Here is a 27,246-nt window from a genome sequence, read left to right as displayed (position 1 = left end):
TGTTGTCAAGGTCTCACCCTGGTCTGGTGGCAGAAAGTGCAGGCAGTGGGACAGTAGAGGCCTCTAGGTGGCGCAGCAGCTGGATGACAGACCCGGCTCCAAGGCACGCAGGCGGCATGTCGCAGTTGGACCCGCACTTGAGCTTCTCCTTCAGCCTGTGCCACTCACGAGACCTCTCCTCTGCACCTGCCTCCTATTTGGTTCTGCAGTCGGGGCCGGGGGTACGTCACTGAAACTATCCAGCTGAGCTGCCCCATGAGTGTGAAGAGGGAGGAACTCTTATTCTGCCTGGCCGACCGGAGAGAAGGTGAGTGCCCGTGCCGTGCAGCCTCCCTGTGTGCCTGAATAGGAGGAATTGATTTTTCCATATTACTCCATTCAGCCACTGAATGTCTGTGAGGAGGAGAGGAGGGGAAGTGATCATTCAGCGGCTGCATGGAGGAATATGGAAAAATCCATTCCACTATGTGCAGTCTCCCCATCGCTCCTCCTATCTAACTTTTCCTGCATTCCCGTGCTCTCCGGCCTCTCCTTTTACTCCCTGGCTCCACCCCTCCATGCGCTCCCTGGCTTCCTGTCTCCACCCCTCCTGCTCTCCATCCCATCCTTGTCCTCCCTGGCTCCGCCCCCCTTTTCGCCAGCACCCCCTGCTCTCCAACCCCAGCACTCTCCACCCTCCACCCCCAGCACTCTCCGGAATTCACCCCCAACACTCTCTGGCCCCCACCCCCAGCACTCTCTGGCCCTCAACCCAGCACTCTCTGGCCCCCAGCACTCTCCACCCCCCACCCTCAGCACTCTCTGGCCCCCAGCACTCTCCACCCCCACCCTCAGCACTCTATGGCCCCCAGCACTCTCTACCCTCCACCCTTAGCAGTCTCTGACCCCCACCCCCAGCACTCTCTGGCCCCCAGCACTCTCCAACCTCCACCCCCAGCACTCTCTGGCCCCCAGCACTCCAGCCCCCACCCCCAGCACACTCCAGCTCCTCCCTGCTCTTTGCCCCCCCCCCCAGTGCCTTCACAGATTGGGAGATGGGGCACAGAAGGGGCAGCAGACAGGGACAGATCTCTAGATCTCTCTCGCCCCCTTTCCCTCACCCCCTCTTTCTCATCTCGCCCTCTTTTTCTCTTACCCCCTCTCACCTTTCTCTCTCCCCCTCACTCCCTCCCCCCCCCCCTCTCTCTTTCTCTCTCTTCCTTCCCCCTCTCTTACCCCCCCTCCCCTCTCTCTCTCACTCCCCCTCTCTCTCTTACCCCTTCCCACCACTCCCTCCCTCTCTCTCCTCCCTCTTTCTCTCTTCCTCCTCACTCTCTCCCTCCCCCTCTCTCTCTCCCCTCCCCCCTCGAGATCTCTCCCCTCCCCCCTCCCTCTCTCTCTTCCCTCCCCCTCCCTCTCTCTTCCCTCCCCCTCCCTCCCTCTCTCTCTCCCCCCCTTCTTGTCTCTCTCCAACTCTCTCTGCCCCTTTTGCACACCCTTTCTCTACCCCTCTCCTCCTTCTCTCTCTCCCCCTCCCCACCCTCTCTCCCCCCTCCTCTCTTCTCTCCACCTCTCTCTCCCCCTTTTGTGCACCTTTTCTCTACCCCTTTCTCACCCCCCTCTGTCCCTCTCTCCCTCCCTCTCACTCACCCACTCTCCCTCCCCCTCTCACTCACAATGTCTTGCTCCCCTCCCTCTATCTTTCCCTCCACCATAGCTCACAATCTCTTGCTCCACCTCTCGCTCCCCCTCCCCTCTTTCTCCCCTCCCCCTCTCTTGCCCCCCCTGCACTGTGCTGGGATCCCCCCACTCTGTGGATGTGGAATGACTCAGTGACACCCCCTGCCCATTCTCCCGAGACACGGGAAATTCTTAGAGGGGTTGCCACCTTGCTGAGCCCCAGATCTTTTAATGGCTGCATATGTCTGATGGGTGAGGAGGGTGCCCTGGAAGTGGTGCCGATGAACTGTGTGCTAGATCTGTGTATCTTTTTGCAGCCATTTTTATTGCTTGAATTTTTTTCCCATTTTGGGCATGATTGGGGCTTCATATGTAAGTTTTTGCCTAAAGCCTCACAAATCCTAGAGCCGCCTCTGCTTCTGAACATACAGCCCGCTTCATGTGCCAAAGGTACCCTCCAACAGGATTATTCCTCAACTATTTCCAGTAGCAGTACTTTGTTTTATATTTTCTGAGTGGCATCGTCCTAGCTGTGGTTCCAGACATCTTTAAGGGTCTTGGGGAGACCGATTTCCCTGTGCTGGGTGAGACTGCTTTTTAGCAGTCACAGATATCTGGTAAGCTGGCTACTTACTCACTTGGGTGTGGAGTTGGATGCACATTCTTTGGAGGATCTTTTCACAATTTTCTACAATTTTTCACCATTATTTCATATGGATGAATGTTTGTTTTTTCTTTATTCATGGACTGAATTTTTCACTGTGACTCGTCATGTTGTTATTTTATTAGCGCTGCACTGACCTTATATATATTGATACTTATCAGCTTGTGATCAAGTCCACAGGTCCAGGATCCCAGGGTAAGTTCCTCCCTTGTCTTTGAAAACAGCAGTCTTGCAAAGTATGTGTAGCGGCGGCTCCTGAAGAGCCCGCGCTATGCGTTTTTCAAAGTTAAAGTTATGCCTGAACTTCAGTTTGGTTTGGGTACAATTGTCTAAATTTAGACTTCAGCATCAGTCTGACTGGACTGTGAGATGTTCAGCCTGGCCACGGGGGGCACTGTCTCTTCTGGCAGGTATGGAACTATGGTCAGGTTAGGTGCTTAAGTTACTCTCTCTCGGAGCCCGCCCAGTGGGAGTGGCGCTCTCACTGTGCTTTCTGGGAGAGGGTATTTAAGATGCGGACATCACGTGGTTTGGGGTTCCGGTCCAGAAAGATGTACTGACTTCATGGTTCTGGTCTTTCTGACCAGCCCCCAGGAAGGCTATGGCCTGAGGTGCGGATGCACCCGATTTTGATGTCTCGGGGCTGGCTAGCCTGAGGAGAGCAAACTAAAGAAGGATTCTGAGGTGGTTGGGTGCCGTCTCAGGTTGGGGAGAGACCCAGTGACTTCAAGCATTCCAGGGGAGGACCCTTCAGAAGAAGACCACGTACGGGTTGGTTTCTTAGTAAGAGCCTGGAAGGGCTGAGGTACCTAAGAGAATCCGGTCTTGTGGATATCGCCAAGCTGGCTGAAAGATCCAGGTATCCTACAAGTGTTTTCAAGCATAGTTTCCCTACGTGTTCTACAAAAACGTCTGTGGCAGAGACATTATTTTGTATGTTCTACAACAACGTCTGTGGCAGAGACTTGTTCCTGAGTAAGCACCTTGTTGGCTGCTAGGCCTTGTGAGAGGGACTGTCCAACCTGAGTGATCATCCAGTTGCGAATGGCTATTCTCTGGATGCAGTCAAAGTAAGCAAGTTCTTCAGCATTTTGACTTTGACACTAAGAGTACCTGAATTTTCTTTCCAACCCTCTGATCCCAATTTAAGAGACTGTTCACTATCTAAGTTTTGCAAATAAAAACCATTCAAGTGGATCTGTTGTCAGTCTCTCAAGTTACTGGACCATTTACCACGGGACACCACTAGACGTGCAACGAGGACAGCAGAAGGTAAAAGTAAGCCCAAATCTAACCAGCAGCTCCTGCGGGGGTTAGTGCTACATATGTAAAACCATATATGGGTCAAAAGCATGTAGTCAAGAGATCGGCTGTGTCAGCTGCTGGTTGCCAATGCCAAAAAAAACTGTTAGCTGGAGTTTAACTTAAATTTGTTTAGTGTATCTAAATATGCTGGTACTTCTTAGGCCCCTTTCACACGGGGCGGACCAGTAATGATCCGCCCCGTGGTGATCCGCTTGCTCAGTGGGGATCGCTGCGTTGTCCTCGCTGAGCCTGTCAGCTCTCCGCTCTCCTCTATGGGGATCGGATGAACACGGACCGTCTGTCCGTGTTCATCCGATCCGCTCTGCAGACGGATAGAAAAATAGGATTTTCCTCCGTCTGCAGAATCGGACAATTGCGGAGGCGGACAATATCGGGTGTCTGCGGATGTTCATCCGCAGACACCCGCTATCCCATAGGGATGCATGTATGTCCGTATTTCATACGCAAACGGATGGATGAAATACAGACATACTGTCTGCATGTGTGAAAGGGACCTAACACCCCTTTCCCCCCAGGCTGACAGTACTGCTGTCCAAAGGTGTCACTGTGCTCCCTCATCCAGAACATAGGCACTCTAATGCCCTTTACACACGGGCGGACATTCCGACCACAAAATCCGTCTGTTTTTTTCCGACAGATTTTGGCCAAAACTTGTGTTGCATACACATGGTCGGACAAAGTTGCCAGAAAATCCGATCGTTCAGAATGAGGTGACGTTCGTTGCGTACAACGGAACTACGTAGAGGCTAGTAACCAATAGCTTTGGTCTCGTAATTTACTCTGAGCATGCGTGGCACTTTGTCCGTTGGAATTCTCTACAAGTGATCGGAAAAAGTCAGATCAGATTTTGTTGTCGGAAAATTTTAGATCCAACTCTCAAACTTTTTCTGTTGGAATTTCCAACGGAAAAAGCCAGATAGAGCCCACACACGATTGGATTTTCCGATAACATAATCCGATCGGACCTTTTCCGTCGGAATTTCCGACCGTGTGTACAGGGCATAACACAGGAGTTGTAATACTGGCCAGATGCCCAGGTGAAAACAGAGAAAAAAAGGCTAAAAAAAAGAAAACTGAAGCAGCCACCATATTTAATATTTGGATGGTGCAAGATATAAGATTTTTGGTTTGCTTTTAATACCGCTTTAAGATGCATAGGAAGAGTACACCCTATTCATGAATTGTTGTATACCAGCCAACCCCATTACTCTTTTTTCATTGTCAGTAATCTAATCTTGGAACATAACCCGCTGGTGATGCTGGAACACTCACGTTTCTGCTTTTATTTACATACAGAAACCAAGGGTGAAAAAGAATGCCAGTACGAAGATGTTTATCACAGCCACTAGTCAGATCCAAGCATGTTATGGAACTTTGAATGGGATTGGTGCTGTAGGAAGATGGGAGGGAGTAATAAAGCATAAGCTTTAGGAAGCACATTTCTAGCACGCCCTTCCTGACAATTCCTCACAAACAAAGTCTATAAGTGTTAGGATTTCTGGAGCTTACAGCAAAGGTAATTTGAATTTACTTACATTTTAGCGCCTCTGCAGTGTGCTAGAATGCATAATCACTAACTGCATGCACTCACTCTTCTGTCATTTCTCTCTGTACTTCATTTAAGACAAATGTGTTGAATCTTATAGTAACAGCTGTTTTGAATCTTATAGTAACAGCGTAGACTCTTTGAATCTTCAAACATGTAAATAGTAGGTCTCTCCTTCATTTTCCTGGGACTGCAAGGGTTTGAAAGACTCAGGCTTGTAAGCATTAGCATTGAATAGTTTATTCTAAACCCTCTTGGTAAATACGCCCGTTATGAACAGGCATGTTCCTAGAATGTACTAAGAATCTAAACATAAATCTAATCAGAATCTAAATCTAAAATGTAAACAGCATAAAAGTACATTTTGTCATTGTGTTTATATTACAATGTCAAAAAATAAATTCATAATTCCACTACTATTTTCCTTATCAAAATCATGAAATATTCCCACAATATACTGTATACATCGTTCCCACAAGCAAAATTGATACAGTTTTTGTTTCAATGCAAATAGACATATTGTAAAAATCTAAGAATCTTCCTACAATGAACTATATCTTTCCCTACAATAACAGTAAACATCTCTGCTCTGCCTCCACTGCTGATCTATGCTCACCTTATATAAACAAAAACCCTTTCACATGGACGATTCAATCAGGTCCACCTTGTCAGTTTTTCAGGCGGACTTGATCGGACCCTCCAGTCTCTTCTATGGAGCAGCAGATGTTAGCGGACACATGTCCACTGACATCCGCCACCATCTGATCTGATCCTGTCCACCAAAAACAGACAGATGGGACACTTACATCAGAGTCTGCACAGCACCCCCCCCCCCTCCCCTTTCATCACAGTCTGCAGAGTCCCCCCTTTCATCAGAGTCGGCAGAGCCCCTCTTTACATCACAGTCCACAGAGCCCCCCCCTTACATCACAGTTCCCCTTACATCAGAGTCCACAGAGCCCCCCCTTTACATCACAGTCCGCAGAGCCCCCTCTTACATCAGAGTCCGCAGAGCTATCCCTGACATCAGAGTCCACAGAATTTCACTGTAAGGGGGAGCTCTGTGGACTCTAATGTAAAGGGGAACGCTGATGGAAGTGGTGTTCTGGGAACCCTGTTTTAACCACTTCAGCCCCGGACGATTTTACCCCTTCCTTACCAGAGCACTTTTTGCGATTCGGCACTGCATCGCTTTAACTGACAATTGCGCGGTCGTGCGACGTTGCACCCAAACAAAATTGACGAATTTTTTTTGCCACAAATAGAGCTTTCTTTTGGTGATATTTGATCACCTCTGCGGTTTTTATTTTTTGAGCTATAAACAAAAGAAGAGCGACAATTTTGAAAAAGACCACAATATTTTTTACTTTTTGCTATAATAAATATCCCATTTAAAAAAAAAAAAAATGTTTCCCTCAGTTTAGGCCGATACGTATATTTTTGGTAAAAAAAAAAAATCGCAATAAGCGTATATTGATTGGTTTGCGCAAAAGTTTTTGTCTACAAAATAGGGGATATATTTATGGCATTTAAAAAAAAAATGTAAATTTATTTTTTTACTAGTAATGGCGGCGATCTGCGATTTTTTATTTTTTTTCATGACTGCGACATTGTGACGGACATATCGGACACTTTTGACACATTTTTGGGACCAGTCACATTTACACACCGATCGGTGCTATAAAATGTCACTGATTACTGTGTAAATGTGACTAGCAGGGAAGGGGTTAACACCAGGGGGCGCTGCAGGGGTTAATATGTTCCATATGGGAGTGATTCTAACTGTGGGGGGAGGGGACTCACAAGGGGAGGAGACCGATCGGTGTTCCTCTGTACTGGGAACACACCATCGGTCCCCTCTTCTCTGACAGGACGTGGATCTGCTGTGTTCCTGGGCAATCGCGGGTGCCCGGCGGACATCGTGGCCGCCAGGCACGCGCACCGGCGGCCGGGAATGGGAGGACGGCATATGACACCCGCCCAGGATGGGAGATCCCATCTGCAGGCGTCATATGACTATGGGTGGGCAGGGAAGTGGTTAAGCGGGTGCTCTGATGTAAGGGGGAATGCTGTGTACCCTGGTGTAAAGGGGAACTCTGATGTAAGGAAATCTCTGCTCATCAAAGCCCCCTTTACATCAGTGTCTGCGGAGCATCCCTTAAATCTGAGGTCCCCTTAAATTATTGTACTAATTCAGAGGCAGGAGAAATAAGGGAGGGTGTGAATGGATGAATGAGAGCTCACCCATCCCAAGAAGGAAGGAGGCTTGTGAAGTCTGCATATCCTCCACGTTCATTCTCCATGCTGTTCCCAGCTACTGGGCGTTCCCACCCACTCACCCCCGGCTTTTCCACCCACAAACTGAATGGAGTGTGGGTAGGACCGCGGGCACACACAGGAGGACAGGAAAGGGGGAGGAGTAGATCTAGCTCTCTCTCCTGTCCATGCGGGGGGGGGGGGGGCATGCTGGCTGTCATTGCTGGCTCTGTCTGGGCAGTGTAAGTGAGAATGTAACAGACACTCTCCACTTACAACTGCAGCCAGTAACCCCGCCGTGGATCCACAGACGGAGCTTTTGGGCCCCCCACAGTGGCGGAGCGCCAGGACACGGTTGCATGTGTGACTGCTGCGATTCTGGTAGTTCCGCCACTACCTAACTCCAAGTATAAGTGGGGCCTTATGCTCTCGCTTGTGACACTTATCACAACAGATCACATGATTGTTTTACACAATGAATTGCTTTCATTCATAGCCATTCATTGTGTACCATTTTGTATATTTCTGTGTTTGGTCACAGTGATCACATGGTACAGACAGGGTCAGACTGTGTAAAAAAAAACCTTGATCAAATCCCCAGAGTAGTGCAATGTCACTATGGTAACACTGTACTGCTCTGGTAACAGTATGTAACAAAAAAATTGTAAAAAAAAAAAAAGAAAACATTGTGATAAAAAAGAAAAAAATAATGTTAAAAAAAATTTAACAAAAATTATTATTATTTGTTAGGTCCCTTCGACACATGGTCTCTCAGGGTGTTGCTAGCAATGCTGCCAGCATCTGCTCAGCAAGTTACACACAGGCTGGATGCACTTCTTAACCAGGGAAGGGTTTATTACTCAGAAAGCGATGTACATTCTTACATGGAGGAGTCATATACAACAGATCTCCCTCTAAGTATCATGCTGCTGCTTCCAGTCCCACAAACACTGTGACTGACTTCCTGGTACAGCCCCTCCGCCAGCATTCATAAGGAGAAAGGGGTTAAGGGTCACAGTGATTCTGCATAAACATTACACCTCCTCTTTTTATTGATGAAAAAACAAAACAAAAAAAAAAAAAAGATATAACAAGAGAACAGATACACAACACATAAAATACTCAACACATAAAGAACAAGGCAAACGGGATCAGTTCAGCAAGTAGTGTCTCCAACTCAGTTCTGTGGCTCCCGCAGCACTTCAGGAGCCCTTTTTCTCAGTTTCCTGTCCCCTGTAAGATTTCAGTGCTTTGCCAAAAAGGAGTTTGATGTCTTTGGCTGACAGACTTACGAAGTGGCCCAGCACTGGAAGGGATAGAGTCGGTCAAGGGTTCTGGAGATGTCAGTGGGTGTCCAACAGACCAATCAGTCTCTGCGACTCCAGGCACATGTCCGAACTCCTCAGGAATATGGTCACCAACCTTTTTAGGGGTTGGTTGTAAACTTGTGGGATCATGCCAGACACCATGCCATATGTCACCAGTAGAGCCCTGAGTAGACTCTGGTGGTTGGTTAGAAAGAGGGGTCGGGTTTATCTCTAGTGGTTGGCAAATGCGCTTCCTCAATTGCGAAAGGTGTCATCGAACATAAACGCCATTCTCCAGGCGAACAAGGTACATTCTTCTTCCAAGAGGTCCATCAATTATGCCAGGAAGCCAATGAGGCAAAACTCTGTAATTCCGAAACCATACAAGATCACCAGCACGGAATCCAGGACGGCCTGGTGGAGGAGGTGTTGGTGACTATTCCTGTGGACGGACTAAATCCAGTTTGGTGCGGAGATGCCAAACATAAGAAAAGCGGGGGACAGCCAAGTAGTAGTGTGTTTTGCGTTTCGGTACATGGTCAAGAAGTCCAGCAGCTTCTCCTCTGACAGTCCGATCTGGTCCAGAGTGGACAGTAAGTGCTTCTTAAATGTCTGCACAAACCGTTCTGCCAGCCTATGCATCAAGGGGTTAAGGGTCACAGGGATTCTGCATAAACACTACATTTTTGCTGGTCACCATGAAACCAGTTTATGATGATGCTGTAAAATTGTAAAAAAAAAAGGATTTTTAATTTCCATTTTTATTTGTGACAAAAAATTACAACTTCAAAAAACTCGCCATGCCTCTTACCAAATACCTTGGACTGTCTACTTTCCATAAACGGGCCACTTGGGAAGGGGGAGGGGGTATTTGTACTGTCCTGTCATTTCATTAAGGCCGCGTACACACGGGCGGACTGTTCGCCCAACTTTGTCCGCTGAACAGTGTTTGGGCGGACAGTCCGCTCGTGTGTGGGCTTTCAGCGGACAGTTTCAGCGGACAGTTTGACGGACAAGGTTTTTCGGAATTTCCGAAAAACTGTCCGCTGAAACCTTGTTTCAGCGAACAGTCCGCTCGTGTGTAGGCTTGTTCGTCAAACAAAGTTGCGCGCATGCTCAGAAAGGATTTTCACGCCGAAAGTTATAATGCAGTGTATAGGACGTCGTATTTTTCGTCCCGTCGTACGTGCCGTTCACGTCATCGCGCACGGTTTCAGCAAACTGTTCGTCCGTCGTGTGTGGCCATGTCCGTCCATGCTAAGTTTGAGCGGACTGTTTGCCGAAACTGTTTGACGGACAAAGTTGGGCGAACAGTCCCCGCGTGTGTACGCGGCCTAAGACCCCTTTCACACCAGGGCGTTTTGCAGGTGCTATAGCGTTAGAAATAGCGCCTGCAAAACGCCCTAAAGAAGCTGCACCATTGTGTGTAGTGTGAAAGCCCCGAGGGCTTTCACACTACAGCGGTGCTCTGGCAGGACGTCAGAAAAAAGTCCTGCCAGCAGCTTCTTTGGAGCGGTGAAGGAGCGGTGTGTTTACCGCTCCTCCACAGCTGCTGCCCATTGAAATCAATGGGGCAGCGCTGTAATGCCGCCGGCAAAACGCCGCTATTGCCGGCGGTTTTAACCCTTTCGCGGCCGCTAGCGGGGGGTAAAAGCGCCCGCTAGTGGCCGAAATGCCGCTAAAAATAGCGGCGTTTTACCGCCGACGCAAGGTGCGGTGTGGTGTGAAAGGGGTCTAAATGAAATGCCAGAAATAAGCTGTCAATAATGAATAAAACAGAGAAGTGTAGCGCTACTAAATAGAAATTACACCAAGGTGAGTAAAAAATTCATTCTTTATCCATACGCAATGATTAACCACTTCAGCCCCGGAAGATTTTACTCCCTTCCTGATCAGAGCACTTTTTACAATTTGGTACTGCGTCGCTTAAACTGGTAATTGCGCGGCCATGCAATGCTGTACCTAAATGAAATTTGCATCCTTTTTTACCCACAAATAGAGGTTTCTTTTGGTGGTATTTGATCACCTCTGCGGTTTTATTTAAAAAACCAGCAACAAGTTTGAAAAAAAAAACAACAATATTTTTAACTTTTTGCTATAATAAATATCCCCAAAAATGTTTTTAAAAAACAAATTTATTCATCGGTTTAGGCCAATATATATTCTTCTACATATTCTTGGTAAAAAAAATTTTTTACAAAAAATCGCAATATGCGTATTAGTTTGGGCAAAAGTTATAGTGTCTGCAAACTATGGGAAAGATTTATGGCATTTTTATTATTATTTTTACTAGTAATGGCTGTGATTTTTATCGGGAGTGTGACATTGCGGCGGACAGATCGGACACTTTTGACACATTTTGGGGACCACTGACATTTATACAGAGATCAGTGCTATAAAAATGCACTAATTACTGTGTAAATGTCACTGGTAGGGAAGGGGTTAACACTACAGGGGGGATCAAGGTGTTAAATGTGTGTTCCCTCAGTGTGTTCTAACTGTATGGGGATAGGACTGAGTGAGAGAGGAGACATTCTATTTACTAGGAACAGATGACATGTCTCCTCTCCCATGACAGCATCCCCATGCTGGCGCTCGCTCACACGATCACACATGGCCAGTGGCGATTGTGCTCACTGGCTATGCGCATCGGGTCCCCCACCTTGCAGTGGTGTGCACGTGCCTCCGGCAGCTCTTAAAGGGCAGAAGTACCCATATCGGATTTTGCGCACCTGTGCCAATTTGCCAACGTATATTGGCATGAGCCAGTTAGCAAATAGTTAATGAGATCAAAATGTGACCCAGAGAGAGATCCACCACCTCCTACAGTGAAACACAAAGCCTCTTACCAGATGGAATTGACCCCTATTACAGGTGGTCAAAACAGGTAGACAATAGCCCCAGGTACTTAGAAGATCTGATCAATTAATCGGCAGGCTTGGCTAAACATCTTCCCAACTGACTCTTCCAAAAATATATCTCAAGGGAAGAAGTACACTCATAGTGTTGTAAGTTGATAAGCAAGAACATCAGGATTGATTGATTTTCAAATATATATATACCATAGGTTGTAGACTTTATAATTTTCCTACAGACTAAATAATATACACTGAGTTGGGTTATTTATTACCAAAGGAATGTAGCAGAACACATTTTGGCCTAAATTTATGAAGAAATATTATTTATTTGCAAAATGTTTTAACAGAAATTAAGAAAAACACTTTTTTTTCACAATTCTCAGGCTTTATTTATGTAGCAAAAACAAACAAAGCAAAAAAAAAAAAAAAAAACGTGGTGAAATAACACCAAAAGAAAGCTCAATATGTCTCAAAAATGGGTAAAAATGTAATTTGCATACAGTGTTGTATGACTGATTAATTGTCATTCAAAGTGACGATGCTGGAAGCTGATTGGCCTGTGCAGGAAGGGGGTTAGAGTATTTGGTATAGTTAAATAGTTATATTTTGTGGGTAAAGGACTGTGGTATATGTGAGAGTATGGGGGGGAATAGGCTCAGATTTTATTTAACTATATCCCTTTAAGCCCTTTCCACATCGTAATATGGCCACACCTACAATTTGGCACAGCGAGCTGCGCGCTCCACTTTATTTCTTCAGAACGCTTGCTTTGGGTTGGGTGTAGAAAAAAAGGACCGCCTCAGATACCAGATGTGCAAAGTACTTTTCCACAGTTGACTACCATCCATAACACTCTAGCCCCACTTTTCCCAATGCCACACCTTTGGGCTATCCTTAGCTTAGTGTTATCAGGGTCTCTGTGTTTGTTATAGGAGACTATCCGTAAGGTGTTATCTTAACGCTTTGCATTCTTTGTCAAACCATTTATTGGATTATTTGTTGGATGGTTTCTTGTATTAGACTTTTCTCAGCTGGGCTGTGTTTGCAATGGTGTGTAATATTTTGTGGCAATCCTTTGCTGCCTGGTTCACACCTCGTAGGCTTACCTTATAGGCATTGTTTTTCACCTGGTTCTGTCTGCCAGCTCTGTGTTTATTTGCTGGATTTTTTGGTTGGTATGTTCTTCCTTGGAAGAAGGGAGGACAGTATTACCTTAGAGCAGGCATGTCCAAAGTCTGGCCCGCGGGCCAATCGCGGCCCGCCGTCCGGTTTTGAACGGCCCGCCTGGTGTGCTGCGGGATCAGGGCTGTCAGATGAGCCCAATCCCTGGCACTGTGAGAAGCTCCGTGGGCTTCAAAAGTGAAAGTAAAGTGCAGAGGAGTGTGCTGTGCTCTCTGCTTCCCCCTACAGTGCAGTACCCGGCTGAATGAGGAAGCTGGAAAGGTACTGTACTGTGCTACAAGCTACATTCATTTTAAAAAGGCTTTATTTATGTGTTTGTATGTGTGTGTGTGTGTGTGCATGTGTGTCTGTATGTGTGTGTGTGTGTGTGTGCATGTATGTCTGTATGTATGTGTGTGCATGTATGTCTGTGTGTGTGTGCATGTATGTCTGTTTCTGTGTGTGTGCATGTGTGTATGTATGTGTGTGTGCATGCATGTATGTCTGTATGTATGTGTGTGCGCATGTGTGTGCATGTATGTCTGTATGTGTGTGTGCATGTATGTCTGTATGTATGTGTGTGTATGTCTGTATGTGCGTGTGTGTATGTCTGTATGTGCGTGTATGTCTGTATGTGTGTGCTTGTGTGTCTGTATGTGTGTATGTATGTGTGCATATGTGTCTGTATGTATGTGTGTGCATGTGTATCTGTGCATGTATGTGTGTGTATGTCTGTATGTGTGTGCATGTGCATGTATGTCTGTATGTGTGTGCGTGCATGTATGTGCGTGTATGTCTGTATGTATGTGTGTGCACGCATGCGTCTGTATGTATGTCTGTATGTATGTGTGTGCATGTGTCTGTATGTATGTGTATGCATGTATATGTATGCATGCTTCTGTATGTATGTCTGTATGTATGTGCGTGCATGTGTCTGTATATGTGTGTGTGCATATGTCAGTATGTGTATGCATGTGTCTGTATGTATGTGTATGCTTGTGCCTGTATGTGTGTGTATGCATGTGTCTGTATGTGTGTATGTGTATGCATGTGTGTGTATGTGTCTGTGTGTTACTTTTAATTCAGACACCCCCCCCCCCCCCCATTCTTGTACCATCAGAACTGCTTTTGTGGGGCTTGTGGGTGTGATAGCAGCCAGGACTGCTGCTCCTCTGAAAAGCAATCCATACACAGATCGCTTTTCAGAGGCATTTGAAAGGTGGTAAAGAGGCATTATGTTGCCTCCATACCACGTGTTTTAAGCCCGTAAATGCAGCATCACTATACCACAGCTGTACAATCCACACAGTTGCGGGGTAGTTGCAGTGCAGGCCCATTCATCCTGGGTATACCTCCAGCTGCAGCCACAGCATGCATACACCCCCAGCTGCTCCCTCTGCAGCTAAAGGGGGAGAAGTTGGGGGTGGTAAAAACAGCTTAACCATGTGGTTTTACTGCCCCTCCAACAAGCCCTTGGTTCACATCTGCGTGACTGTATGCTGCGTGTAGGGCAGCCCATTCATTTCAATGGGTTTCCCTACCCACAAAAATGCAGGAAAAGAAGTCCCAGAGCTTTTTTTTTTTTTTTTTAAATTGCGCTGCACCAAAAGCACCCCACGTTTCCAATGTGTGAGATGATTAAGAATTAACGGTACCCCTAAAGTGCAGAACATTCGTCTGTGTGTCGGGAACGAGCGCGGCAAAGACAAGAGAATTCTTGTTAGGCCGTGTATTAGTGCTCAAACGACCGAATTTTAATGGTTCAAAGAATGTCAGGCAAAATGGTCGGCCCTCGCGCATGTTCACTTCATCAAATCTGGCCCTCTTTGAAAAAAGTTTGGACACCCCTGCCTTAGAGTGTGGAAATTATTGTTGTGCAGTCTCTGTTAGTTGTAATAGTGTGTTCACAATAACTTCCTGTTGTCCCTGGATGTTGTTTGTGCCTTTGTGTATGATGATATGTTTGGAATTAATGAAATATGGATCATTGATTACTCCTGTTGCCTGTTCAATTGTGGAACTGTGAATTTTGGTGACTCTGGTTCCTTGGAAGAGCCGTTTAGTATTATAGTATTTCCCATTTGAATCTATTATTAAAACAATTTTAGGAGTTTGTTGCCTGTTCTTGTGGTTTGATTGTTTGTGGTTTCCGGATAATTGGAGTTTTCTTGGCTATTGCTGGTCTTTGTCTTGTTAATTTTTGGGAGTTGATTAGTCTCACCAGTCGGTTTGTTGCTGGGCACGTTGTACAAACCAACCACTTCCCTGATTTTTCAGCTTCATTTTTGATTTTAGTGTCAATACCTTTTCCCTCAGTTGAGCGTTTTCTTGTACTGGGCACATTGTAGATTGAATTTCTTCTAGGACAGACTTGTGTTCAGATTTGTGTGTGTTCGGCTCTTCACTGAGTTTGTCATTTCCTTTTTTTTACCAAACGTTGAAGCTGTTCTTTGAATTGCACAAAGTCTCTCTCTTGTTGAGATAAAGTCTCTAAGGACGTTGGGTGAGGGTAGATCACGCATATCTCTGTTGGTATCTCTTTCTCATAATTTTTAATTGGAGTTTTTTAGATGTTTGTAGACATTGGCCTGATCTTTCATTTGGAGGAAGACCCGATTGAACTCCTCAAATTTTTTTTCTCTGTGCCTTGTGCCATGATGGTGCCACTGTGGCATATGTTCAGGGTGAGTACCGCACAATTATTTTTCTCATCCCAGACCTTGATCTGCCGGCCAATGCAGATACTTCCCTTTGTAAAATGTTTGTAGTATTTTCAGAAAGCCAAGCGTCAGTTTTTTCAGTGTGGAATAGCAGATCAGTTTTCTTTTTGTCATGTTCAGTACTGGAGAAAATCAGCAAACGGAGTCTCTGACTTTGTTTAAAGGGGAGTTCCACCCACAAAGTCAGCAGCTACAAAAGGTGTAGCTGCTGACTTGCAATAATCAGACACTTAACAGTCCCACGGTCCAGCGAAGCCCCACTCCTCTCTCCCTCCTCTCCATGGCGCTGGCATTCTACCTGTGGGTGCCCGACTGGGGCTTCACAGACGGGCATGCACTGTGCATGTGCAAGCCGCACTGTGAATGGCCAGGCAATCTTCTGGGACCTGTGATGTGTCCCAGAAGATTGTGCGGAGGGGGGGGGAGGTGATCTTTCTTCCGGGGCCACGGCACCAGGAGAGGAAGTGGGAGCTGGGTGCCTCTAAAAACAGAGTACCCACTCCCCCCCCCCCCCAAAAAAAAAATTACATGCCAAATGGGGTATGTCAGGTTGTCACCAACACTTAAAGCGGAAGTTCCATTTTTGGGTGGAACACCGCTTTTAGTTGTTCTTTTTTTCATGGCTTTCCTTGTTTTATTGCTTCTTTCTCCCTCTGAGTAAACAATCTCCAAGACATCAGACCCCCTTATGGCTTTGGCTTGTGTACTGGAGTCTGTGTTTGGGGTATTTGCTTTGTTCTTTTCCATTTTTTGGTGCAGAAATTTGCTAAAAAATTATTTTCTATATACAGTAAAACAGGGCTCGACAAACCCCAGGCGCCAGGTCGCCAATGCAACCAGAAATCGCAACCTGGCGCCTAAGCTGCCACCAGCCCACTCACTATCGATGCCCCAGACTGCCATCCTCCTCCCTCTTCCACACTCAGCGGCGCCGTGCTAAGTGTGTGAAACTGACAAGCAAGGGAGAGAGGAGGATCTGTCAGATTTCAGCCTGATGTCAGGGTGGGCGGGACCCAGCAGCTATCAAACACCAGCCAATGGGATCTGGGCGAGCTGCTACGTGTATGTGGCCCGCCCCTTTTCTTAAGCAGCCCAATCGTTGGCTGGTGTTTGATAGCTGCCGAGTCCCGTCCACCCCGACATTAAGCTCAATTCTGACAGCTCCTCTGTTACATTTCAGTAACAGAGTGTTCCGTGTGAAACCTGCCAGTGCCATCTGCCAGTGCCAACCAGTGCCACCGCCAATCAGTGCCACCTGCCACCGCCAATCAATGCCAGTGTCACCACCAATCAGTGCCACCTGCTAGTGCCAACCAGTGCCACCAATCAGTGCCACCTGCAACCAGTGCCACCTGCCAATCAGTGCCACCTACCAGTGCCACCTGCCAACCAGTGCCACTGCCACCTGCCAACCAGTGCCACTGCCAATCAGTGCCACCTGCCAGTGCCACCTGCCAGTGCCAAGTGTCACCATCAATCAGTGCCACCTGCCAGTGCCATCTGCCACCGCCAATCAGTGCCACCTGCCACCGCCAATCAGTGCCACTGCCAACCAGTGCCACCTGCCACCGCTAATCAGTGCCACCTGCCACCATCTACCAGTGCCACCTGCCACCGCTAATCAGTGCCACCTGCCACCACCTACCAGTGCCACCTGCCACCGCCAATCAGTGCCACCTGCCAGTACCACCGTCAATCAGTGCCAACTAGTGCCTCCGCCAACCAGTGACACCGCCAATCAGTGCCATCTGCCAGTGACAACTAGTGCCACCGCCAACCAGGGCCACCTGCCACTTCCAAACCAGTGCCACCTGCCAATCAGTGCCACCGCCAGTGCCAATAGATCCACCTACCAGTTCCAAACCAGTGTCACCTGCCAATGCCAACCAGTGTCACCTGCCAATGCCATCTGGCAGTTCCATGTGCCTGCCAGTGCCACCTGCCAGCGCCAGCCAGTGCCACCTGCCGCCGCTAATCAGTGCCACCGCCAATCAGTGCCACCTGCCAGTGCCAACCAGTGCCATCTGCCACCACCAGTGCCACCTGCCACCACCAATCAGTGCCACCTGCCAGTGCCACCGCCAATCAGTGCCAACTAGTGCCTCTGCCAACCAGTGCCACCGCCAATCAGTGCCTTCTGCCAGTGACAACTAGTGCCACCGCCAACCAGGGCCACCTGCCACTTCCAAAACAGTGCCACCTGCCAGTGCCAATAGTGCCACCTGCCAGTTCCAAACCAGTGTCACCTGCCAGTGCCATCTGGCAGTTCCACATGCCTGCCAGTGGCAACCAGTGCCACCTGCCAGTGCCAGCCAGTTCCATCTGTTGCCAGCCTTACCCTTTCTGGTCAGCCCATAACCCTGATGTAACAGCATTTCATTGGAGTTATTGACTGGGTGCTCCATTGTGAGTTAGGGATAGGGGTGAAAATGAGTGGCCTTACCCCGGGAGCTGACAATCCATACCACTCTAAAAAAAAAAAACTGGCTCCTAACTTTTTTAACTAGCTCCTAAATTCAGCAAATTTGTCAACCCCTGCAGTAAAACCTTGGATTGCACGCATAATTAGTTCCCGGAAATGTGCTTGTAATCCAAAGCACTTGTATATCAAATCAAATTTTCCCATTAGAATTAATGGAAACTCAGATGATTCGTTCCACAACCATTTACTGTATTCAAGTTCTTCAGTCTATATTCCATATAAAAAGATTATAGCAATGTGACTTCAAGGCAACTTCAGGGAATGCCTGGGTAATCTTCCTGTAATGTCGGATCCAAATCACATCAATTAAGATGAGAATCCAACTTAGGGCTCATGTACGCTGCAGCGCCAAAAAAAACCCCAAAAAACTGCTTTTACAGGCATTTGAGCTTTTATTTCAGCTTGAAGAAGCTTGGGTTTTTTTTGTGTTCACTTTTTTTTTTTTTTATTTAGCTCCTTTGAGCTTTTTTGAGCATAAGCGTTTCTTTTTCACAAACCCCCCTTAAAGTCTATGGGCACAAGTCGGATAGAAGTCACCCTGAAGTAGTACAGGAAACTTTTCTAAAGTGAGAGCAACTTCAGTAGTTCTAATTAAGACAGCTCATTGACTGAAATGGGATGTGACTCTGCTCATATTGCAAGACCTCGCTCGTTTATTAAGTTAGAATATATTAAAAAATGTTGCTCCTCTTGTAAAACACTCGTAGACCAAGTTACTCGCAAACCAAGGTTTTACTGTATTCATCTGTTTGCTGTTGGTGTTTCAGCAGGATGGTTCTACCTTGTGTTACTGTTTGTGTCAGGTCACCTGAGACCAGGTGACAGATGCACTCCGTAGGAGTCGGAAGTGCACCGCTAGGTAGTGAACCTTAGGACTGACTGCTGCAGATTGTTCCCAGGGAGATTCAGGACACAGGTCTACAGGATCACTAACACAGATCCCAATGGGAGCTGGAGCATAGATTCCCCAGGGCGCGGAGTCTAAGAGCCAGCGGGTGTTCGCCAGAGCCTCCAGTGGTGAGGATGGACTTCACTGCAGTCTGGCTCTAATTCGCAACACCCAGGGTCTCACAGCTCACACTCACAGTAGACTACAGGAGAAGGAAGCAGCAGGCTGGAACAACAAGGATAGTAAGGGGATACGGCAGAGGTCAGAGAAATTAGTAGACAGGAACAACAGAGTACACACCAAAGGTTCAGGGTCGCAGGCAGGGATAGTTGGAGACATGCAAAAGGTCAAGGTCGCAAGCAGACAGGAATCACACCAAGGCCAGTAACAGAGCCAAACAGAGCACACAGAAAGCCAACCACACAATAGGTGATCAGCACTTTTGGCTTGCAGTGCACAGGTAAATATAGGGATCCCTGATAGGGCCTGGGGTGGAGCCATAATTAGAGGAGAGGTTATAAAAACCACCAGGTGGAAGTGGCTGGTCTCTTAGTCAGAACACATGAGGGGAGGTAAGCAACCAGAGGAAGATCACTGCATAACCATGACAGTTTGCTTGAATCCTTCAGCCTTTGATGCTTGTCTGCTGGCTGGTCCTGTCATTTTTGCATTTTTTATCTTTATTCTCCTGTTTTTTTTGTTGAATTATTTCTTCTTCGTCTCTGTTTTGCGGTTTTGTCTTTCAATTTTGCTCATTGCAAGGTATAAAGTGATGAAGTTTCAGGAGCTCATGCTTGCTGCTGCTCCTCTCAGTTGTAGGAAATGATCTCTCTCTGGCCTCTTTCACATGGTGCGGATCCGTGATGATCCTCCCCGTGAACATCCGCTTGCTCATCGGGGATCGCTCCGTCAATCCCTGCTGAGCAGGAAGATGACAGGTCTGTCTCTTCACACTGTGCAGGGATAGACCTGTCAGAGCGCCGCTCTCCGCTAAGGGAGATCGGATGACGATGGACTGCAGTGTCTGTCGTCACCCGATCCGATGACGGATGGAAAAGTAGGTTTTTCCTACATCACACTTTTTCGGATCGGAGCGGGTCAGATGTCAGCGGGCATGACACTGCTGACATCCGACGCTCCATAGAGGCCTATGGAGCATCCGTTCATGTCCGCCTAAAAAACTGACAGGCGGACCTGAACGGATCGTTAGTGTGAAAGAGGCCTCTCTCTTTCCCAGCCCCCCCCCCCCCACCCCGTGCTCTTCCTCTCTTTATCTTCCCCTCCCTCCGCTCTCTTTATTTCTCTCTTCCCCTCCCTCTGCACCGTTTTCTCTTTCCCTTCCCCTCTCTCTGCTCTCTTCCTCTTTCCCTTCCCCTCTCTCTGCTCTCTTCCTCTTTCTCTTCCCCTCTCTCTGCTCTCTTCCTCTTTCTCTTCCCCTCTCTCTGCTCTCTTCCTCCTCCACCCTTTTCTCTCTCTCTCTCTCTTTCTTCTTCCCCACCCTCTGTTCTCACTTTCACCCCTGCTCTCTCTTTTCTTACCCTGACACTTGCTGGTGATTAAGCTGGCACTGAAACTTGCTGGGGGTTGCTGCATCTACACCATTGAAGGGAGTTATTTCACTCCCACAGTCTCTTCAGTGTACCCCAGGCCCTAGTTTGCCTAAACCCTTTTAACCACATGCTGACCACCTCACACCGATTTACGTCAGCAGAATGGCACGGGCAGGCAAACCAATCAATATATGCTTATTGCGTTTTTTTTTTTTTGTTTTTTTTACCAAAAATATGTAGAAGAATACATATTGGCCTAAACTGTGGAAGAAATTATTATTTTTTTATATATTTTTGGGGGGATATTTATTATAGCAAAAAGTTAAAAATGAGTGCTTTTTTTTCAAGATTGTCGCTTTTTTTTATAGTGCAAAAAATAAAAACCGCAGAGGTGATCAAATACCACTAAAAGAAAGCTCTATTTGTGGGGAAAAAAGGACATCAATTTTGTTTGGGTTCAACATCACACGACCGCGCAATTGTCAGTTAAAGCGACGCAGTGCCGAATCGCAAAAAATGCTCTGGTCAGGAAGGGGGTAAATCTTCCGGGGCTGAAGTGGTTAAAGCATTCAGTGCACTGTGCCATACATTTAATGCTGCCTCATTCTCTACTATGCAAGTTATCTCAGACTATTTGACCACACTCTTTTAACCCACATCCAAAATTCAGCACAATGGATTTTCTTTTTCTCAACACATGGGGATCAACCTATGATCTTGCACACAGTCACGCTGCTTTCAGAAAACGCCCTCCCTTCATTTTGTAGACATTATTTCCCACTTCCTGTTGTCTTTTGGACAGCACCTGAAAGGGAAATCTCCCCAAAGGGACAAGGCAGCAAAAAAGTGACAGTGGGTTACTCCTTCTTTACTCTATCCAATACACAACAAAAAGTGAATCAAAAAAAGTAGATAAAAAAATTTAATTTATCCTAATTTATCTCCCCAACCCCCCTCCCCCAAAAAAACCCCCATCTAAATCACAAGGAACTATGCCATGCCTTTCAACCTTCTGGCACCTTTCAGTTCGTACTAAGAGAACACATTCCTGTCATGCCCCTAGTTAGACCATGAAGAATTAATAAACAAAAATACGATTGGCTTAGGTCACATTGAATTTTTATCACTACTACGGTATTTTTTCGTTTATAGTGGCTTTTCAAAATAACAGCTCAAATAGTTTAGAGGTTGACTAAAGTTAAAAAGAAGATCCAGAAAAGAATTAAAAGTCAGCAGCTACAAATACTGTAGCTGCTAACTTTTACTATTAGGACGCTTACCTGTCCACGAATCCAGCAGAGTCTTCACTTGAACCGATTTTTCAATCAGCTCTTGGGTGCTGCCGCCGCCATCTTGGGTAAGGGAAACCGACAGTGAATTTGGTTCTCTACTGCACATGTGCGATGCGCGCTGCACTTTGTGAATGGCCTGGCGGTGGGGGAAGGAGGGGTGGGCAAACTTCCGGATGACTTCACTGTGGCAAAGTTCGCAGAAAGTGAGTGGGTACCTGTCAAAACCAGGTACTCGCTCCCCCCCATGTGCCAAATGTGGAAACAGAGGGAGGGGAAGGAGGCAGATAAGCGGAGCTTCTCCTTTTGGGTGTAGCTCCGCTTTAAGTCTAATCACTTTACGTCATTGTTTTCTGCTTTCATTATACTCTGCTGAACATATTTACCTAAACAGTCTAGAGTATATGCTTTCCTAGTCAATACTGCAATATATATACAGAATACATGTAGCAGAGGTTCACACAAAAATGGAACCTCCAGTTTTCGGAACCCTCTCCACCTCCAGTGACACATTTGGCACCTTTCAGGGGGGAGCGGGGTGCAGATACCTGTATAATACAGGTATTTGCACCTAAATCTGGGCATAGACTCTGGCGGGGGTCTACGCCTCTTCCTGACCCCCCCCTCCCCCGCTGTCTGCTGGGAAACACTGATCCCAGAGACAGCAGGGACCATCTGGATTGCACAGCGCGACTCGCGCATGTGCAGTAGGGAACCTGGAAGTTAAACCGCAAGGCTTCATTTCCTGATTCCCTTACCGAAGATGGCGTTGACAGCACTCGAGAGCCAAGCAACAGATCGGCTTTGGGTGCTGACATCGTAGGCGCCCTGGACAGGTACGTGTCTATATTTTAAAAGTCAGCAGCTGCAGTGTTTGTAGCTGCTGACTTTTTAAAAAAAAAATTTGCCGTCCCTCATACATGCTGTTATTCTTGGTTTACTTGTTATGCCTGTTACGTTATGACAATTGCATAACAAGTTTCACCACTTTATTTCAGTAAATCAGTTTTGCTCTTATCTTTCAGACATACTGGAGAAGTGTGCACAGACGCTGACAGCCACTGCAGACAAGTACATTAAGGTAATGAAACTTTTTTCTTTTTATACCTCATAATACTTTAGGGAGGGGCTGCTGATAGGGCAATATAACTGGCCCTGTTGTACCGGGCTCACCCTCATCAGCTACACAGGGGGGCCCAGGCAGCATTACAGTTCATCACTGCATTTTAAAAATAAAAGTTCTGATGCCTTCCTGGTAGGGATGGGGCTGCACTGGTCTGGCTGAAGGCCGGGTCCTGAAAGAAGCCCATGGTGTATGTGCCACTGGAGTGTTAGTCCAGGGGTGCCGTAATCTCGCTGTGAGTGAGGGTCAAATTGAGTTATGGCACCAAGGTCACTGCACCATCACCCTTTTTTCCCACATCTGCCTCTAGGGTCGAGCCTTTTGGCTCCGTTTTTTATTCCTGGCAGAAAGGCTGGTCATTGTATCACACAATGGCACCTATTGCACTACTCCACTATCCCCCCCCCCCCCCCTACTTTTATTTGTGTGTTTGTCGTGTTTGTCACTTTTAGTTTTTCTTTGTTGAATGGTGTACACATTTTGTCATGTTTGATGAGTAGGGTGAAGGTCCTCGGGCCTCCCCTGAAAGTCTTGGGAGGGGGTGGCCATGGCCTTCTAGCCAGGGGTCAAGTCCTGGGAAAAAAAGTGTGGGAACTCCCACCCAAGATCCATTCCCCCACCAAAAAAAAAAAAAAAAAAAAAAAAAAAGGTACGCTCATATGCATATATACTTCACAGAAAATACAGTACAACATTTATTGTAAAGTGCCAGTTTACAAAAACAAAATAACGTGTCAAACAAAACAATCAACACAATGGGTGATGATCTTTCCCTCGCAGGGAATTTCTACCACAAATACACCCTGTTCCAAATTCTGTTACACAGCCCATTAGAAAATATCCCACAAACAGGAATAAGTATTGGCAGAGTATTGAAGAGTATTGGCAGGGTATTGCAGAGTATTGATAGGGTATGTATTGAAGAGTATTGGCAGAGTATTGCAGAGCATTGGCAGGGTATGTATTGGCAGGGTATTGCAGAGTATTGATAGGGTATTGCAGAGTATTGCCAGGGTATTGCAGAGTATTGATAGGGTATGTATTGTAGAGTATTGATAGGGTATTGCAGAGTATTGGCAGGGTATTGCAGAGTATTGGCAGGGTATGTATTGATAGGGTATTGCAGAGTATTGGCAGGGTATTGCAGAGTATTGGCAGGGTATTGCAGAGTATTGATAGGTTATTGCAGAGTATTGGCAGGGTATTGTAGAGTATTGGCAGGGTATTGTAGAGTATTGGCAGGGTATGTATTGGCAGGGTATGTATTGGCAGGGTATGTATTGGCAGGGTATGTATTGGCAGGGTATTGCAGAGTATTGGCAGGGTATGTATTGGCAGGGTATTGATAGGGTGTGTATTGTAGAGTATTGATAGGGTATTGCATAGTATTGGCAGGGTATTGCAGACTATTGGCAGGGTATTGCAGACTATTGGCAGGGTATTGCAGAGTATTGGCAGGGTATGTATTGCAGAGTATTGGCAGGGTATGTATTGCAGAGTATTGGCAGGGTATGTATTGCAGAGTATTGGCAGGGTATTGCAGAGTATTGATAGGGTATTTATTGCAGAGTATTGGCAGGGTATTGCAGAGTATTGATAGGGTATGTATTGCAGAGTATTGGCAGGGTATTGCAGAGTATTGGCAGGGTATTGCAGATTATTGATAGGGTATGTATTGCAGAGTATTGGCAGGGTATTGCAGAGTATTGGCGGGGTATGTATTGCAGAGTATTGCAGAGTATTGGCAGGATATTGAAGAGTATTGGAAGAATATTGAAGAGTATTGATAGGGTATTGCAGGGTGTGTATTGGCAGAGTATTGGCAGAGTATTGGCAGAGTATTGGCAGAGTATTGGCAGGGTATTGGCAGAGTATTGGCAGGGTATTGGCAGAGTATTGGCAGGGTATTGGCAGAGTATTGCAGAGTATTGATAGGGTATTGCAGGGTGTGTATTGGCAGAGTATTGGCAGGGTATTGCAGAGTATTGGCAGGGTATTGCAGAGTATTGGCAGGGTATTGCAGAGTATTGGCAGGGTATTGCAGAGTATGTATTGCAGAGTATTGGCAGAGTATTGCAGAGTATTGGCAGGGTATTTATTGGCAGAGTATTGGCAGGGTATTGCAGAGTATTGGCACAGTATTGCAGAGTATTGATAGGGTATTGCAGAGTATTGATAGGGTATTGCAGAGTATTGGCAGGGTGTTGCAGAGTATTGGCAGGGTATGTATTGCAGAGTATTGGCAGGATATTGAAGAGTATTGGCAGGATATTGAAGAGTATTGGCAGACTATTGAAGAGTATTGGCAGACTATTGAAGAGTATTGGCAGGGTATTGCAGAGTATTGGCAGGGTATTGCAGAGTATTGGCAGGGTATGTATTGGCAGGGTATTGCAGAGTATTGGCAGGGTATTGCAGAGTATTGATAGGGTACTGCAGAGTATTGGCAGGGTATTGCAGAGTATTGGCAGGGTATGTATTGCAGAGTATTGGCGGGGTATTGCAGAGTATTGATAGGGTAGTGCAGAGTATTGATAGGGTAGTGCAGAGTATTGATAGGGTAGTGCAGAGTATTGATAGGGTAGTGCAGAGTATTGATAGGGTAGTGCAGAGTATTGGCAGGGTATTGCAGAGTATTGATACTGATAGGGTATTGCAGAGTATTGATGAGTATTGGCAGGGTATTGCAGAGTATTGATGAGTATTGGCGGGGTATGAATTGCAGAGTATTGGCGGGGTATTGCAGAGTATTGGCGGGGTATTGCAGAGTATTGGCGGGGTATTGCAGAGTATTGGCAGGGTATTGCAGAGTATTGGCAGGGTATTGCAGAGTATTGGCAGGGTATTGCAGAGTATTGGCAGGGTATTGCAGAGTATTGATACTGATAGGGTATTGCAGAGTATTGGCAGGGTATTGCAGAGTATTGATGAGTATTGGCAGGGTATTGCAGAGTATGGATGAGTATTGGCAGGGTATTGCAGAGTATGGATGAGTATTGGCAATTTGGCAGGGTATTGCAGAATGCAACTTACTTACACACTAGTGACTGACCTCCTGGTATTTATTCTCTTCCCTTCTGTTCTGGGGGGAGAAGAAGTAAACTTGAAAAGTGAAGCGGCTGTGGCAACAGGAGGCACTGGGTAGAGGGGAGCGGGAGGACAGTCCGGCGCGCAGCTTGTGTCACACTGACTGACGGTCTCGCGCCAGTGCGTGCCCACGTGCACGGCCGAAGTCATGTGACCGGTTGCTAGATGCGGAGCGGCCCCTGCCTAGCAACCAGTCACTCGGCGGCTGAGGAGCGGCGCGGACTACGCGCTGTATAGCCTCAGCCCGGCTCAGACAGCTAATGGGAACGGCGTTCCCGCTGTGGAAATAGTACGGGAACGCCGTTCCCATGCGTTCCCGCAGCACTCGAGCCCTGCTTCTAGCTTAGTTTGCTCTCTCTCATGGGGTCTCCCTTCGGGGGAGCCCCACCTAGTTCTTGAGTTGGTCTGTTTCAGCAGACCTCTAAGAGAATGCGGTTCATCTGGTTTCGGCCAGATGGACCATGTGAAGTACCCTAGTGCCCGTCTGAAGTCTAACGCCCCGGGGGATCAGGACAAGGGTCCCTTCTCTTTGGAGGACCATGTGTACACCCTGTGCGAGTTTTGCATTTCACTTTTTTAATGTGCTCTTTTTTTGCACCAGGTGGAGTCTGAGTGTGTTTACACACCACGGGTTCCCCAATCAGAACATGAGATTTCACAAATATGGCTGATAGAGAAGTTCAGAGAACAGCTACAGCCTCAGTTGGATTTCACCAAACATTGAAAATCTGCATATAACATGACATTTCTGCATGAGAAAGTAGTCCCACTTCTCCTCTCAGCCAACAAGACTGTATGTCAGTTAACTATGTGTGGAGGCTATTTATAGACTGGTTGTAGACAAGTCAATCAATAGATTGACTTGTCTACAACCAGCTTGCCCATACATGGATTGAAATTCGGCCAGTTCCTGCCAAACCAGCTGAATTTCGATCCATGTATGGCCCAATTTAGAATGAGGGAGAATTACAAAGAATATAACTCAATATGCAAAAAGAAATTAAAGGTCTCAAAAAATCGAAACTAACTGGTTGCAAAATAGAGTAGGGAAAACCCCTAAAAATCCTTCAGATATTTTATCTGTAAAAAGATCCGGTCTGAGCATGTAGACCCTTTACAAAATAATTAAGAGTTGGTGACTGGGGACCAACACAAGGCACATTTATTAAAGTGGTTGTAAAGGCTAAAGGTCTTTTACCGTATTGTATTGATACTAATGGTCTTGTAGTTTTGGCATGTTTAAAGCGGGAGTCCGCCGGGACTTTTAAAATAGTGACACTTACCTGTCCAGCGCGCCCGCGATGTCGGCACCCGAAGCCGATCTCTAGA

The 27,246-nt window shown here is 46.7% G+C and overlaps 1 protein-coding gene across 2 annotated transcripts in view; it reads left to right on the top strand.

Annotated features, from left to right (window-relative positions):
• Positions 1-5,014: 5,014 nt before the first annotated feature.
• Positions 5,015-27,246, top strand: part of LOC143983620 (retinol dehydrogenase 7-like) — a 50,325-nt gene continuing 28,093 nt past the window's right edge. For both annotated transcript variants that reach the window (XM_077483539.1, XM_077483540.1), the window contains exons 1-2: positions 5,015-5,165; positions 22,733-22,788. The gene's annotated coding sequence lies outside the window, so the exon portion shown is untranslated. The remainder of the gene's footprint in view (positions 5,166-22,732; positions 22,789-27,246) is intronic.

The sequence above is a fragment of the Lithobates pipiens genome, unplaced genomic scaffold (genome assembly GCF_037356315.1).
Source record: "Lithobates pipiens isolate NorthernLeopardFrog02 unplaced genomic scaffold, aLitPip1_a1.2 Scaffold_16, whole genome shotgun sequence".
Lineage (NCBI taxonomy): Eukaryota > Metazoa > Chordata > Amphibia > Anura > Ranidae > Lithobates > Lithobates pipiens.
This window is presented reverse-complemented; position numbering and strand designations above follow the sequence as displayed.